The sequence below is a fragment of the Rhinopithecus bieti genome, unplaced genomic scaffold, assembly GCF_001698545.2.
Source record: "Rhinopithecus bieti isolate Rb0 unplaced genomic scaffold, ASM169854v2 scaffold_759, whole genome shotgun sequence".
Classification (NCBI taxonomy): Eukaryota; Metazoa; Chordata; class Mammalia; order Primates; family Cercopithecidae; genus Rhinopithecus; species Rhinopithecus bieti.
This window is the reverse complement of record NW_016803631.1, coordinates 2,245,857-2,259,694: the sequence shown is the minus strand read 5'-3', so window position 1 is coordinate 2,259,694 and position 13,838 is coordinate 2,245,857. Positions and strand designations below refer to the sequence as shown.

The 13,838-nt window shown below is 39.0% G+C and overlaps 1 protein-coding gene and 1 pseudogene across 3 annotated transcripts in view; one reads left to right on the top strand and one right to left on the bottom strand.

The window, feature by feature from the left end:
- The window catches only part of GSK3B (glycogen synthase kinase 3 beta), a 269,562-nt gene that overhangs the window by 193,955 nt on the left and 61,769 nt on the right, over positions 1 to 13,838 (bottom strand). The window lies entirely within an intron of this gene.
- Positions 8,387 to 9,509, top strand: LOC108541767 (presenilins-associated rhomboid-like protein, mitochondrial; annotated as a pseudogene).

Genomic DNA, 13,838 nt, shown 5'->3' with positions numbered 1-13,838 from the left:
ATGCGATCTGTTTATTAGCTAAAGCTTTTCTGTATAACAAAACAGGAGGAGAAGATATGCCTAAAATATTACAATTTTAACTGTTGTGAAGATAGAGTATCTGCAAACAACTTTATAAGAACCTCTTAAAATTAACTATGGAAAATAAAATAGCAGGTAATAACTACGAGTTCTGCCATTAACTCCATTTCTGCAAGGAACACCATACATTTTCAAATACTGATTAAATTCTAGTTTACAACTTCATTAGTAACGATGCTAAGTTTATAGTTAATAAGACAAGGAACATGCCTAAGAGAAAAATATCTAGGCTTACCTCATTTTATTGCGTGTTGCAGAAATTATGGTTTTTTACAAATTGAAGGTTTATAGCAACCCTATGTTAACCAAGTCTATCAGTGTCACTTTTCCAACAGCACGTGCTCACTTCACGTCTCTGTGTCACATTTTGGTAATTTTTGCAGTACTTCAAACTTTTCATTATTATTATACTCATTACGGTGATCTATGATTAGTGAAGGCAAACTTAACAGATTAATACTGTGTGTGCTCTGACTGCTCCACTAACCAGCTGTTCCCTCATCTCCCTTCCTCTCCTCAGGGCTCCTTATTCCAGACACAAAGATATTATCATCAGGCCAATTAACAAGCTTATAGTGGCCTCTAAGTGTTCAAGTGAGAGAAGAGTCACCTGTCTCTCACTTTAAATCAAAAGCTAGAAATAATTAAGCTTAATGAGGAAAATATGTCAAATGCCCAGACAGGCTGAAAGCTATGCTTCTTTTGCCAAACAGCCAAGTTGTGAATACAAAGGAAATGTTCTTGAAGGAAATTAAAAGTGCTACTCCAGTGAACAGATGAATGATAAGAAAGTAAAACAGCCTTATTGCTGATACGGAGAAGGTCTGAGTGGTCTGGACAGACGACCAAACCAACCACAACATTTCCTTAAGCCAAAGCCTAACCCAGAGCGAGGCCAGAACTCTCTTCAATTCTATGAAGGCCGACAGAAGTGAGGAAGCTGCCAAGTTTGAAGCTAGCAGAGGAAAGATGCCCTCTCCATACCATAAAAGCACAAAGTAAAGCAGTAAGTGCTGATTTAGAAGCTGCAGCAAGTTATCTGGAAGATTTAGCTAAGACCATTGATGAAGATGGCTACACTAAACAACTTCTGTATGCCATTAAGAATATTCATGATTCATAGGAACAGGAACACGAATTTGGAAGATGATACCAATCCTCCTGGATGATTTTGAGGAGTTCAAAATTTCAGTGGAGGAAGTCAGTGCAGATGTGGTAGAAATAGCAAGAGAACCAGAATTAGAAACAGAGTCTGAAGATGTGACTAAACTGCTGCAATCTTGTGATCAAACTTGAACAGATGAGGAGTTGCTTCTTATGAATGAGCAAAGATAGTGGTTTCTTGAGATGGAATGTACTCCTGGTGAATACGCTGTGACTACTGCAGAAATGAGAACACAGGATTTAGGATATAATCTCAGCTGATAAAGCAGCAGCAGGGTTTGAGAGGACTGATTCCAATTTTGAAAGAAGTTCTACTAAAATGCTATAATGCCTGGGGTGCTGGCTACTGTAGTCTCAGCTAACCAGGAGGCAGAAGTATGATGATCACTTGAGCCTAAGAGTTTGAGTCCTGCCTGGACAACACAGTGAGACACCCATCTCTTTTAAAAACTAAAACAAATATAATGCTATCAAATAGCATCTCATACTACAGAGAAATCTTTCGTGAAAGGAAGTCAATTAATCCAGCAAACTTCATGGTTGTCTCATTTTAAACAATTGTCACAGCCACCCTAACCTTCAGCAACCACCACCCTGATCAGTCAACAGCCATCAACACTAAGCAGCAAAAAGATGACTAGTCACTGAAGGCTCAGATTATTAGCATTTTTAAACAATAAAGGATGTTTTAATTAAGGTTGTTTAGACATAATGCTACTGTACTTAATAAACTATAGTATAGTGTAATCATAACTTTCATATGCACTAAGAAACCAAAAAAAAAATTGTGCGATGTGCTTTATCATGGTGGTCTGAAACCAAACCCACAATATTGTCAATATATGCATATATTAAATAATATTGTCCCAACTGATCACAGTTACTTATAATCAAATCCATATTGGTTTTTATATTTGCCTCATCTTCCTCCCTCTAAAAGCTTGCTTAACATCTCCCAATCCTCTCCCCACAAAAGAAAGAGAGAGAGAGAGGAAAAGAAAGAAATGAAAGAAAGAAAGACCGGCCTTTAGAGAACCTGGCAATGCCGTTCAAATAGGGTATGTCCAAGTCTACCTCCTCAATGAGGAAGAGTACTGTCAGATTAAGTGGGTCAATTCACAAAGCAGTCCACTTAGCATTTCTCCCCACAAAGGTCTACTAGAAGAGATGCTAACTGAGCTCTATTAAATAAAAGCCACTGGCATAACACAATCCTGCACTCACAGTGGGTCTACCATTGGGACTCGGTTCCTTTACCACTGCCTGAGAAATAAAGCAAGACTGATCCTCTTATTGGCGGGTCATGGAAGAACATCTTAGGACATCCAACACCAAAGCAGAGTGTCTCCCACACTGCTTACTCATTATTTGCAGTGTCAAAAGTAGATAAGGACATTAAAGTAGGAAACAATTTCCCTTGAAACGGAACTTTCATCCTTGGGAAATATGTACATGCCTAACTCTGCCCTTTTTAAAATGGTCTTTGTCATCTCCTACTGTTAACTACCTGACTTAATGATATACCAGGATAGGACTAGCCCAAGTCTGCTAGCTGTGACTGCTGGTGAATTTCTTTTTTATACCATACCTCTACAACCTGCAGAAGCATTTAACACATACTCATTAAAAAAAAAAATGAGTGGAAACTTTAAAAGGTTTGATGTGAATATATGCAAGTAACAAGACCAAGGTTCCACTGAAGACTTTCCTGAGCTGTGTCCCTCCAAGATTATCTCCAACACAGCCCCCAAATTCCATGTACTTTCATGCATCCTAGATGAAATTGTAATAAAAGTTAACTACAAAACAAAAATTTGTAGTCATCCTTTTTTCTCACCAATTTCCATTATAAAAACTGAAACTATATACCCATGTGAAGAGTCCCACAGAATATAAGGTTTTAATACTTAATATGGTAAACATAGTGCTAACAATAACTTTATAGATCAACAATGTCAACAGAAAGCCATCTGACCTATTACCCTTAAGGTGTTACTTAAATTTCATGATGCCCCTTAAATTTAATCAAGAAGAAAAATACTATTTTCCTTATCTTAAGACCCTCATACACACACCCTCGTCACAAACCTTTGTCCTAGGTATCTCCAGTATCCACTAAAGAGTAAAGCAAACACTAAGGGAGAAGAGAACAGTGTACCTGACCATCCAGGTACCATGAAAAGATGAAGAAATAGTGAATCTCAGAGGTCAAGAGCAGCCAATTTCATTAAGATCTCCATCAAAACAGATGATGCAGCACCTTCCTGAAATAAATTGTGACCCATGTAGGCAATACGTGCCATTATTTACAAATGAGCTTGAAAAACTGAACTGCTGAATCGAAATTTAAAACAGAATATATCAGTTTTATTCAACTTTTCAGGTAGGGTAAATATTCCAAATATTCTAACCAACAACATAAATGGACTCCAAAAATTAAGCTGGCACTTAACAGTCTTAGGTTTTAATGGCTCACACCTATAATCCCAGCACTTTGGGAAGCCAAGCGGGAGGACTGCTGTTTGAGCCCAGGAGTTCAAGACCAGCCTGGGCAATATAGCGAGATCCTGTCACTACAAAAAAAAAAAAACAAACTTTTTTTAAAAATTAGCCAGTCATGGTGGCACACACCAGTGGGAGGCTGAGATGGGAGAACTGCCTGAGCCCAGGAGGTCAAGGCCGCAGTGAGCCATGTATGCTCTCCACTACTGCACTCCAGCCTGGGCAACAGAGCAAGACCCTGTCCCCCCCCCCCGAAAAAAATTCCAGATTCATGATATTGCTGGGAGAGTATAATACACATTCTTTATGGTACCTGTCCAGTCTACATACATAAACCCTAATTAACTACTAATTTTCTATATTTTCAGCTTACATTTTCATTGCCACCTTAATAGTTAACATATGTACACACATCTCTCTTCTCTGAAAATCTCTTTCCCCTCCCACTGGGTAAAGTGCCTGAATGTGTTCATGTAAGTATTTATTAAAACAATAACAAACTCCCTACCTTGTGAGAGAAGCAGATATTATTTATACAAATAACTGCTCCATTAGATAATAACTGAAGTAAGAGACACAAAAGAGAATGGTGGGGCACAATTAAGTCCATAATGGAGTATCTAGAATCCCATTAGGGGAGGTCCCTCCGAAAAAGTGGTATTTCAGCTGAAATTCTAACAAGTGTGAGAGGGTAGGGGGAGCAGGGAAGCAATGGGGTGGGAAGGGATAACAATAATGGCAGAAGGCATGTAAAAAGAAAGATCTTGAAGGAGTTTAACTGAAAATAGGTGGACAGTCACACAAGACTACATATTGTATGATCCTGTTCATATGAAATGTTCAGAATAAGCAAATCTATAGAAAGAAGACAGACTCACTAATCTACCTGGTTGTCTAAGGCAGGCAGTGCATGTCAGGAGATGGGGAGTGACTGCCAACGGATAGTAAGATTCTTTTGGGAGCCAGGCATGGTGGCTCATGTTTGTAATCCCAGTACTTTGGGAGACGGAGGCGGGCGGATCACTTGACACCAGTAGTTTAAGACCAGTCTGGCCATCCCTACTAAAAATACAAAAATTTAGCTGGGCATGGTGGCGGGTGCCTGTAATCCCAGCTACTTGGGAGGTTGAGGCATGGGAATTACTTGAACCCAGGAAGCAGAAGTTGCAATGAGCCTGGGTGACAGATCTCTTCTGGAGGGCTGTTTTTTAGCCTACAACAGTTCTCAGTTTGTTCTTAGCAGAACAAAACATCAGAGATCTAATAAACTAGAAACAGCAAAGAACAGAAAAAAACATAGTGAAAAATTAATTGCAGGGAAGAAAGGAAATCATAATAGTGAATGCAGAGGGAATCACTTAACAGATTAAAGTAATTCTGGAGAAGATGATAAATGTGAAGAACAAAGATGATCCAACATAAGGATAATTATTGTTCCAAAAGTAGATGCCACACATGAATAGAAAATTTCCTTGAAGCTTTCCTTGAAATTGAGAGCACTATCTGCAGGACAAAAAGGTACAACGTATGCAAGAATTGACTCAGGATGATCAAAGTACTGTGGTTAAACTGAAGGATAAATAACAGTCTACCAGGCCTCCAAATAGAAAAAAATCAATCACCTGAAAGTTAGTCAACCTGAAAGGCAGGCTGGGGAACACATGGTGCAGAGACACAGAAGATGTTTGTAGAAAAACCAACACACTAAGTTATGAAAAAATAGGCCAAACTTCTAACACTGTTTGGCTTATGACCTTGAGGAAGTCAAGGAATGTCCTTTTTAGGGCTTAGTTTCCCTATCTGTAAACTGAAAGGACTGAATAAATATGAAATTTAGAGCCCTTTCAGCTCTGAAAGTACGATGGACAGTAGCCAGATTAAAAGGATAAAAATGTCAAACACTGGGTTTTATACCTTACCTTTCCCCTTCCAGCTCTTATTAAATCATAAGTTGGGAAGAAAGAATTTATTTCAGGCATTCCTCCTACCCCCAAATACAACTATCATATTTCATCTCACAAATCAGCAAATATTAAAAAATAAACACTCAAGGTGTTAACAAGGGATACAATAAAACTAGGCGCTCTCAAATACGATTTTTTAAAAGCCTTCAAATTTTCCCCAAATATCAAGCAAGGGATGTTTGGAAAAAACAATCACCGAATAAAGGAGGAAGAGTTATTTGTTAGGGGCAACGAGAAGGCATCTGCTGGAGCAAGAGCAGTGAAACAAAGGATACGGGAGAGAACTGGGGTAGTTTATAATCTACAGAAGTTGTTCTCAACATGTAAGCCAAAGAGAACCTGTAAGGATTTATTACTGCAAGGGGGTCTGCAAATCCACACAAAAATAAATCACTGCTGGAAACAGAGAAATAAGCAATGCTATACTGCCAAATACACACACACACACACACAAAGTTTTTTTTGTTTTTTGGTTTTTTTGAGACGGAGTCTCACTCTGTTGCCCAGGTTAGGGTGCAGTAGTGCCATCTAGACTCACTGCAACCTCCACCTCCCGGGTTCAAGTGATTCTTATGCCTCAGCCTCTCAAGTAGCTGGGATTACAGGCGCGCACCATCACATCTGGCTAATTTTTGTATTTTTAGTAGAGATGGGCCTTCACCATGTTAGTCACATTGGTCTCAAACTCCTGACCTCGAGTGATCCGCCCACCTCGGCCTCCCAAAGTGCTGGGATTACAGGCGTGAGCCACCAAGCCCGACCCACATTGATTTTTAAATATGAAATCTTGAAGTATAATTTTCCTTAAAAGCAGCGGGACAAAAAATTAGCCAGGCGTGATGGCGTGCACCTGTAATCCCAGCTACTCAGGAGGCTGAGACAGGAGAATCACTTGAACCCAGGAGGCGGAGGTTGCAGTGAGCTGAGATCGCGCCATTGCAATCCAGTCTGGGCCACAGGGCAAGACTCTATCGCAAAAAAAAAAGGGGGCGGGGGGCAGCAGGAGCAGCCAGGACGGTGGCTCACGCCTATGATCCCAGCACTTTGGGAGGCCAAGGCAGGCGGACCACTTGAGGTCAGGAGTTTGAGAACAGTGTGGCCAACATGGTGAAGCCCTGTCTCTACTAAAAATATCAAAAAAGTAGTCAGGTGTGGTGGTGCACACCTGTAATCCTAGCTACTCGGGAGGCTGAGGCAGGAGAATCACTTGAACCCAGGAGGTGGAGGTCACAGTGAGTCAAGATCACGCCACAGTGCTCCAGCCTGGGTGACAGAACGAGACTCCGTCTCAGGAAAAAAAAAAAAAGCAGGAGCAACAAAATGAAGCCCTATTCTTTGACCCAGTACTTCCCTTTCTAGGAATACGGCAAAAGAAAGTAAAAAGAAAATGGAAGAAAATAATTGATTTACATAGATATCCATTAAGGCATTATTTACCACATCAATAAATTAGAGCCAATCCAGACGTCCAATAGCAGAGAATCATTAGGTAAACTATGATACACTCACAATGAACAGAGTATTATGTACTCATTAAAATTACATTTTCCAAGAATATTTAATGGTTTAGGAAAATATTCATGACACAAGATTACATGAAAAGGCAGAGTATATATATAGCTACAAATCGCTATATATTGTGATCCCAATTTTGAAAACAAATGCTACACAAACACACCAAAAAGTAAACAGGAGTTTTCTCTAGATAGTGAGAATACAGGCAAATTTTTATTTTCTTTTTTGTATCTCTCTGTAATTTCCAAATTATCTACACTGAGCATATAAAATGTTTTAAAGATAAATTTGCTTGAAGTTCTAAAAGATATTCAAAGATATTCTCTCCAAAGAAGTATTACTGTCACTGGGTTCTAAAAAAAAATCCAAGTATGCTTACAGAACACTTCGAGCTAAAAAATCAGCAACTATTTCTTGAATAATTTATCCTTAGTTCTAAAATTAAGTGTAATCGGCAAAGAGATGAACTGAGTGCCTCATTCATAGTCAACGTTTATTCTTCAATTAGGCATTGTTATATTCAGTACACAAAAGAGTGACAAGAGAAGAACTTGGCTAGAGCACGACTTACTGGGATGTATGTTTAAAAGATTTCGTAAAAGGCTGTACGTTTATTTAGACTCAACTTTTATTAACTACTATGTGACTGTCCATTTAAATAACAATTAAAGAGGTATTATTACTATTTAATAGATAAAAGAAATGAAGAGGCCAGCCTGGAGCCTCATCATACCATAACTAGAACCTGCTGAGGCAGATTTACCTCATAAGAAACTTGGCCCTTACCCAACAAACTATTTCAAACTTTCCAGACTATGCCACTAAGGCCATAGATCCATCTAGCCTACAAGAAATTAAAAGGCCTAAATCTATCAACACCTCATATCCTTGTTTACCTAAGTCTCCACCAGAAATACTAGCCTCTCTCATTTGCTATTAACTGTCATGCCCCTACTACTCCACACATCCCTCTCATCTGAATCAGTTCCTCAACTCTACCTCTTCTGTGATCAGCAAACTCCACTTTCTAGCCTTATGGAAAACATAACTCCCCCAAATATGCTACTTTAATAAATCCCACAGAGGCTGATGTTATTCAGTTCCTCCACACGTCTCAAAACCATGTCCTTGCAGGCCATGGTGGGGCAGAGGTTGGGAAGATGGCATGGTGAGGCTAGGCAGAGACAGGTTGGGGCAGCGACCAGACATGGTCTCCGCCAGTGAGCAGCCACAGCTGCAAGGAACTCACTGTGGCCCTAGCCCCGCCACGGCTGCTCAGACACAGGTTTGACTTCTTCAGCAAAAATGTGGATTCAGAAAAGCACCCAGGAAAGCTGAACCTCAAAGATCAGACATAGACACAAGTGGTGAAGCATACAAGAGAAGTGCTTTGATTCCTCCTGTGGAAGCAACAGCCTTTTATCCTTCTCTGTATCCTACAGGGACTCTCATAAAACCTTTATTTTTTACTGTTGGGTTTACAGGCTGTGCATTTGGATCAGCTGCTATTTGGCAACATGAATCACCGAAATTCAGGGTCCAGAGTTATTTTGATATAGAAGTTGATGGTTAGGATAGCATAAGACCACAAAAAGGAGACCAGAAAGGAGAATAACAAGTGGTGGAATAACCTAAGCGATGGCCAGCAGACTGTGACAAATTATCACAGGTGCAAATGAATGTCTTTGTATTCTGTTGACAGAGAATACCATCTCTGCAGCAGACAATGATCAGATATTTCACATCTAATCCAGCCTCAAAAGTTCTTTCTTTTCCAGTGTTGCTGTCAACATTCAGTTATTTCTCCTTTTTTCACATGGCAGCAAATATCTATGTTTTGTGGAGCTTTGCCTCCAGCACAGTGAACATTCTGGGTCAAGAGCAGTGTTATCATCTGCAGGTATTATTTCCAATTGTATCAGTTATGTGTGTAAAGTTGCCACAGGAAGATAGGGACCTTCACTTGGTGCATCTGGCACCATCATGATGGTCCTTGCAGCTGTCTGCACTAAGATCCCAGAAGGGAGGCTTGCCACAATTACCCTTCAGATGTTCACATTCATAGCAGGGAATGCCCTAAAAGTCATTATGGCCATGGATACAGCAGGAATGATCACGGGATGGAAATGTTTTGATCATGCAGTGCATCCTGAGGAACTCTCCTTGGAATATGGTATGTTACTTATGGTCATAAACTATTGTGGAAGAACAGGGAGCCTCTAGTAAAAATCTGGCATGAAATGAGGATGGATGGCCCCCAGAAAAGGAGGTGGCTCTAAGTAAAACTGGGATTGGACAATATTGGTGCATCTGGTCCGTGACACCTGAGAACCATAGGAGCACATTGGCCCTAGGGTGACCACGGCTATGCTCTGGCTTGAAAGATATCAGTATCTGGCCTCCCAGTGTTTTCAGCTGTGTCCCCCAATCTGTCTTTTAGAAGGTGAATTATGACAAAATTGTGAAATAAAGGTTTATATCTAGTTGGAAAAAAAAAAAAAATCACATCCTCCTTGTTCCCTATTGCCATTTCAGAACCATTATACTTTCTCGGTCATCCAAAAAAACTCTGCTCACTTGAGGTCCTCCTATGCTAGTTCCTTCCCTATCAGCTTCTAAATGTTGGGATTCTTCTAGGCTTGGTCCTAGACTCCCATTCTCTATCTTGTCTCCATACTCTCCCCAGATTATCTTATGCATTCTCAGATCTTTAAATACATGGTATTTATCCAAATTATTACCATTTGAGAGCTGTTGGTTCTCAAATGTATTTCTGTAGACCAGACTATTCTTTCAACCTTTAGAGACTTGAATCTATATTCAACTTCCCACTTTGGAGTTACACTTGTGTCTCATTTCCCTGATTAAAACTCCTTAAAGGCTTCAGCATCTTTTACAAAACCCTGTAAGATCTAGTTTCATTCTGATATCATGCCATTCTTCCCTTGCTCACAATCCTTTGGTCACACTAGGCTTCTTTCAATTTATTGAATACACAAAGCATTTTGCCACCTCAGGACTTTTTCACATGATGTTCCCTTTCCTTACAATATTCTTTTACCATCCCCATCCCTAATCCCTTCCTTTTTATCCTTTATGTCTCAGCTTAAATCTCACTTCTTCAGAGACGACTTCTCTAGGACAATCCAATCTAAAGTAGTTTTCACCTGTTATTATATTCACAGTAACCAGTTCTTTTCCTTCAAAGCACTTAATCACAATTTTTATATAAGTAAACACACAACCATGTCCTGACCATATTAGTCAAACTATATCTTCTGTATGAATCAAAAACCAGTGAACAAATGTACTTACAACCACACAGCTAACGAATGGAAAAACCAAGATCTGCCCAATCTAAATCCAGTGTTCAATACACTATAAAAACTTTTCCTAACAAACTCTGTTCAATACACTATAATAACTGTTCCCAACAACCTCATCTATTATTGTCTCAAACATAATGTAACTAAACCTAGTAAGTCTTATTGTAAAAGAGCATGTTAAAATTCAAAGATATCGTACAATGTAAAAATTACACGGACCAAAGTGCTAAGTATTTAATGGTAGGTCTGGAATTTCAAAAAAGGTATAAAACAATTTTTATATTAACACTTCTTGAAATATTTCTAAAACACATTCTTATCTGAGTAAGATGCAAACTAATTTAGCAGATAGCATTTCAAATTTTCATTAATAAAATAGTTGCGTGGAATAAAACATAGAAATCTCTAGAAAAAACAATAATTACATTCCTAAATTAGCCCACCAAAACCCCTTTAATACTGGTTAATAGGCTTTAGTACTAATAATGCAAACTTGAGTCTGGGTCCAGGAAGCAAGGCCATGGAAAGAAGGCCCGTGAAAGAAGGCTGAGGATAAGAAAGGAGGGTAAGAACTCATTCTCAAGTCCTTGGGTAGCCAGGACTCTGCTACTTCCTAAGCCTTTTTTTCCCATGGCCCACCTCATGTATTCAACAAGGAAGCAGAGGGACAGAGGGTGAAGTAGGAGAAGAGAAGGAGAAAACATTTAACAACAAGCACAGTGTTAGGCATGTGACATACCAATTTTACTTACTGCCACCAATCTCACAATGCATTCTCTGTTACACTGGGAATATTTAAATCTAAGCCTATACTCTTTCCACTACTTCTTAAGCAACCAGCCCTAAGTAAGTATATAATTAGCTGTTTAATGCATTGTCCATGAGATAAGATGTATCTGCAGTTTTTCCTAGTTTTTTATAAACAGTAAGAGCTCAAATATTTGTTGGATAAATGACTGAAATCAGTAAATGAATGAATGAATGAGCAAAATAACTCAAGTTCTGTGACTTTTCCTAATCATTCCAGACTACAGTGATTACTCCTCCCTCTGGATTAACACTTAATGTCTCTACTTATGTTGTCCTAGTCACTACATGAAGCTACTGAACACTTGAAAGTGGCAAAGTTTGAATGAAAACATTCTGAAATGCATAACAGATTTTAAGGACTACATATTGAAATGTTAATATTTTTATATATTGGGGTAAATAAAACATATTATTAAAGTTAACTTCAGGCTGGGCGCAGTGGCTCACACCTGTAATCCCAACACTTTGGGAGGCCGAGGCAGATGGATCACAAAGTTAGGAGTTCAATACAGCCTAGCCAATACCGTGAAACCCCGTCTCTACTAAAAATACAAAAATTAGCCAAGTGTAGTGGCAGGCACCTGTAGTCCTAGCTACTCAGGAGGCCAAGGCAGGAGAATCACTTGAACCCAGGAGGCGGAGGTTGTAGTGAGCCGAGATCGCGCCACTACACTCCAGCCTGGGCAACAGAGTGAGACTCCATCTCAAAAAAAAATAAATAAATAAAAAGCAATTCAATTTCATCCATTTCTTTTAAGTTTTCATAAAGTGGCTATTAGAAGCCAGGAGCGGTGGCATGTTCCTGGAGACCCAGCTACTCAGAAGACTGAGGCAGAAGGATCACTGGTGCCTGAGAGTTCAAGTCGAGTCTGGACAAAATAGTAAAACTGCTTCTTTAAAAAATAAAAACGTGGCTATTAAAAAAATTTAATTATATATGTGGCTTGCAATACACTTTATGAACAGCACTGATCTACACCATACATTTGGCAGCATATATATTTCTACTTCATAACATCTCATGTTAAATATTCAAACATGTACACATTTCCCTAGAACATAGGGTCCCTTATCCTCGTAATAATTGAATGTATTTTAAAGCAGCTTCATTAAGTTATAATTCACATAACATACAATTCACCCACTTAAAGTGCACACAACGATTTTTAGTACTTTCACAGGCTTGTGCAATCATCACCCCAATCAATTTCATTACCCCAAAAAGAAACATTGTACCTCTTAGGTGTCATCCCCCAATCCTTCCATTCCAGCCCTAAGGAAACAGTAATCTACTTTCTGTCTACAGATTTGCCTATTCTGGACATTTATATAGGAGGAATCGTATAATACTTGGTCTTTTATGCTTGGTTTCTTTTACTTAGAATGTTTTCCAGGTTCATCCATGTTGTAGTATGCTTTGGTCCATTTCTTTTGGTTCCTCAGTAATATTCCATTTATGGAAATCCCATATTTGATTTCTCCATTCATCAACTGATAAATGTATGGGTTGTTTCTACTTTTAGTTATTATGAATAATGCCACGAACATGTGTATATATGAACATATGGGTATATATAACTAGGCATGGAATTGCTAGATTATATGGTAACTCTATGTGTGTATTTTAAGAACTACCAGATTGTTTTCCAAAGCAGCTGTACCATTTTACATTCTCACAGCAGTGTATGAGGGCTCCAATTTTTCCATATCCTAACAAACACTGGTTATAATCTGACTTTTTTATTCTAGCCATCCTAATGAGTCTGAAGTGGTATCTCATGGTTTTGATTTTTATTTCCATAATGACTAATGATGTTGAGCATCTTTTCATGCACTGATACGGTTTTGCTCTGTGTCCCCACCCAAATCTCATCTCAAATTGTAATCCTCATGGATTGGAGGAGGGGCCTGGTGGGAGTTGACTGAATCATGGGGACAGACTTCCCCCTTGCCGTTCTTGTGATAGTGAGTTCTCACGAGATCTAGTTGTTTGAAAGTGTATGGCACTTCTCCCCTCATGCACTCTCTCTCTCTCTCCTGCTCCACCACGGTAAGACAAGCTTGCTTCCCCTTTCACTTTCCACCATGATTTTAAGTTTCCTGAGGCCTCCCACCTATGCTCCCTATACAGCCTTTGGAACTGTGAGTCAATTAAACCTCTTTTCTTCATAAATTACCCAGTCTCAGGTAGTTCTTTATAGCAGTGTGAGAACAGACTAACACATACACTTACCGACCATTATGTATATCTTCCTTATAGAATTACATATACATAAGTTCTGTCTATTCAGAACCTGTGCCAAATTTTTAATTGGACTGTTTTTTTTTATTATTGAATTGTAAGATTTCTTCTTGTATTCTAGACACAAGTCCTTTATCAGATATAATTTGCAAGCATTTTCCCTTTCTGTATTTTCTCTTTCTTGATGGTGTTTTGAAGCACAAATGGTTTTATTATTTATAATGTTCAATGCAT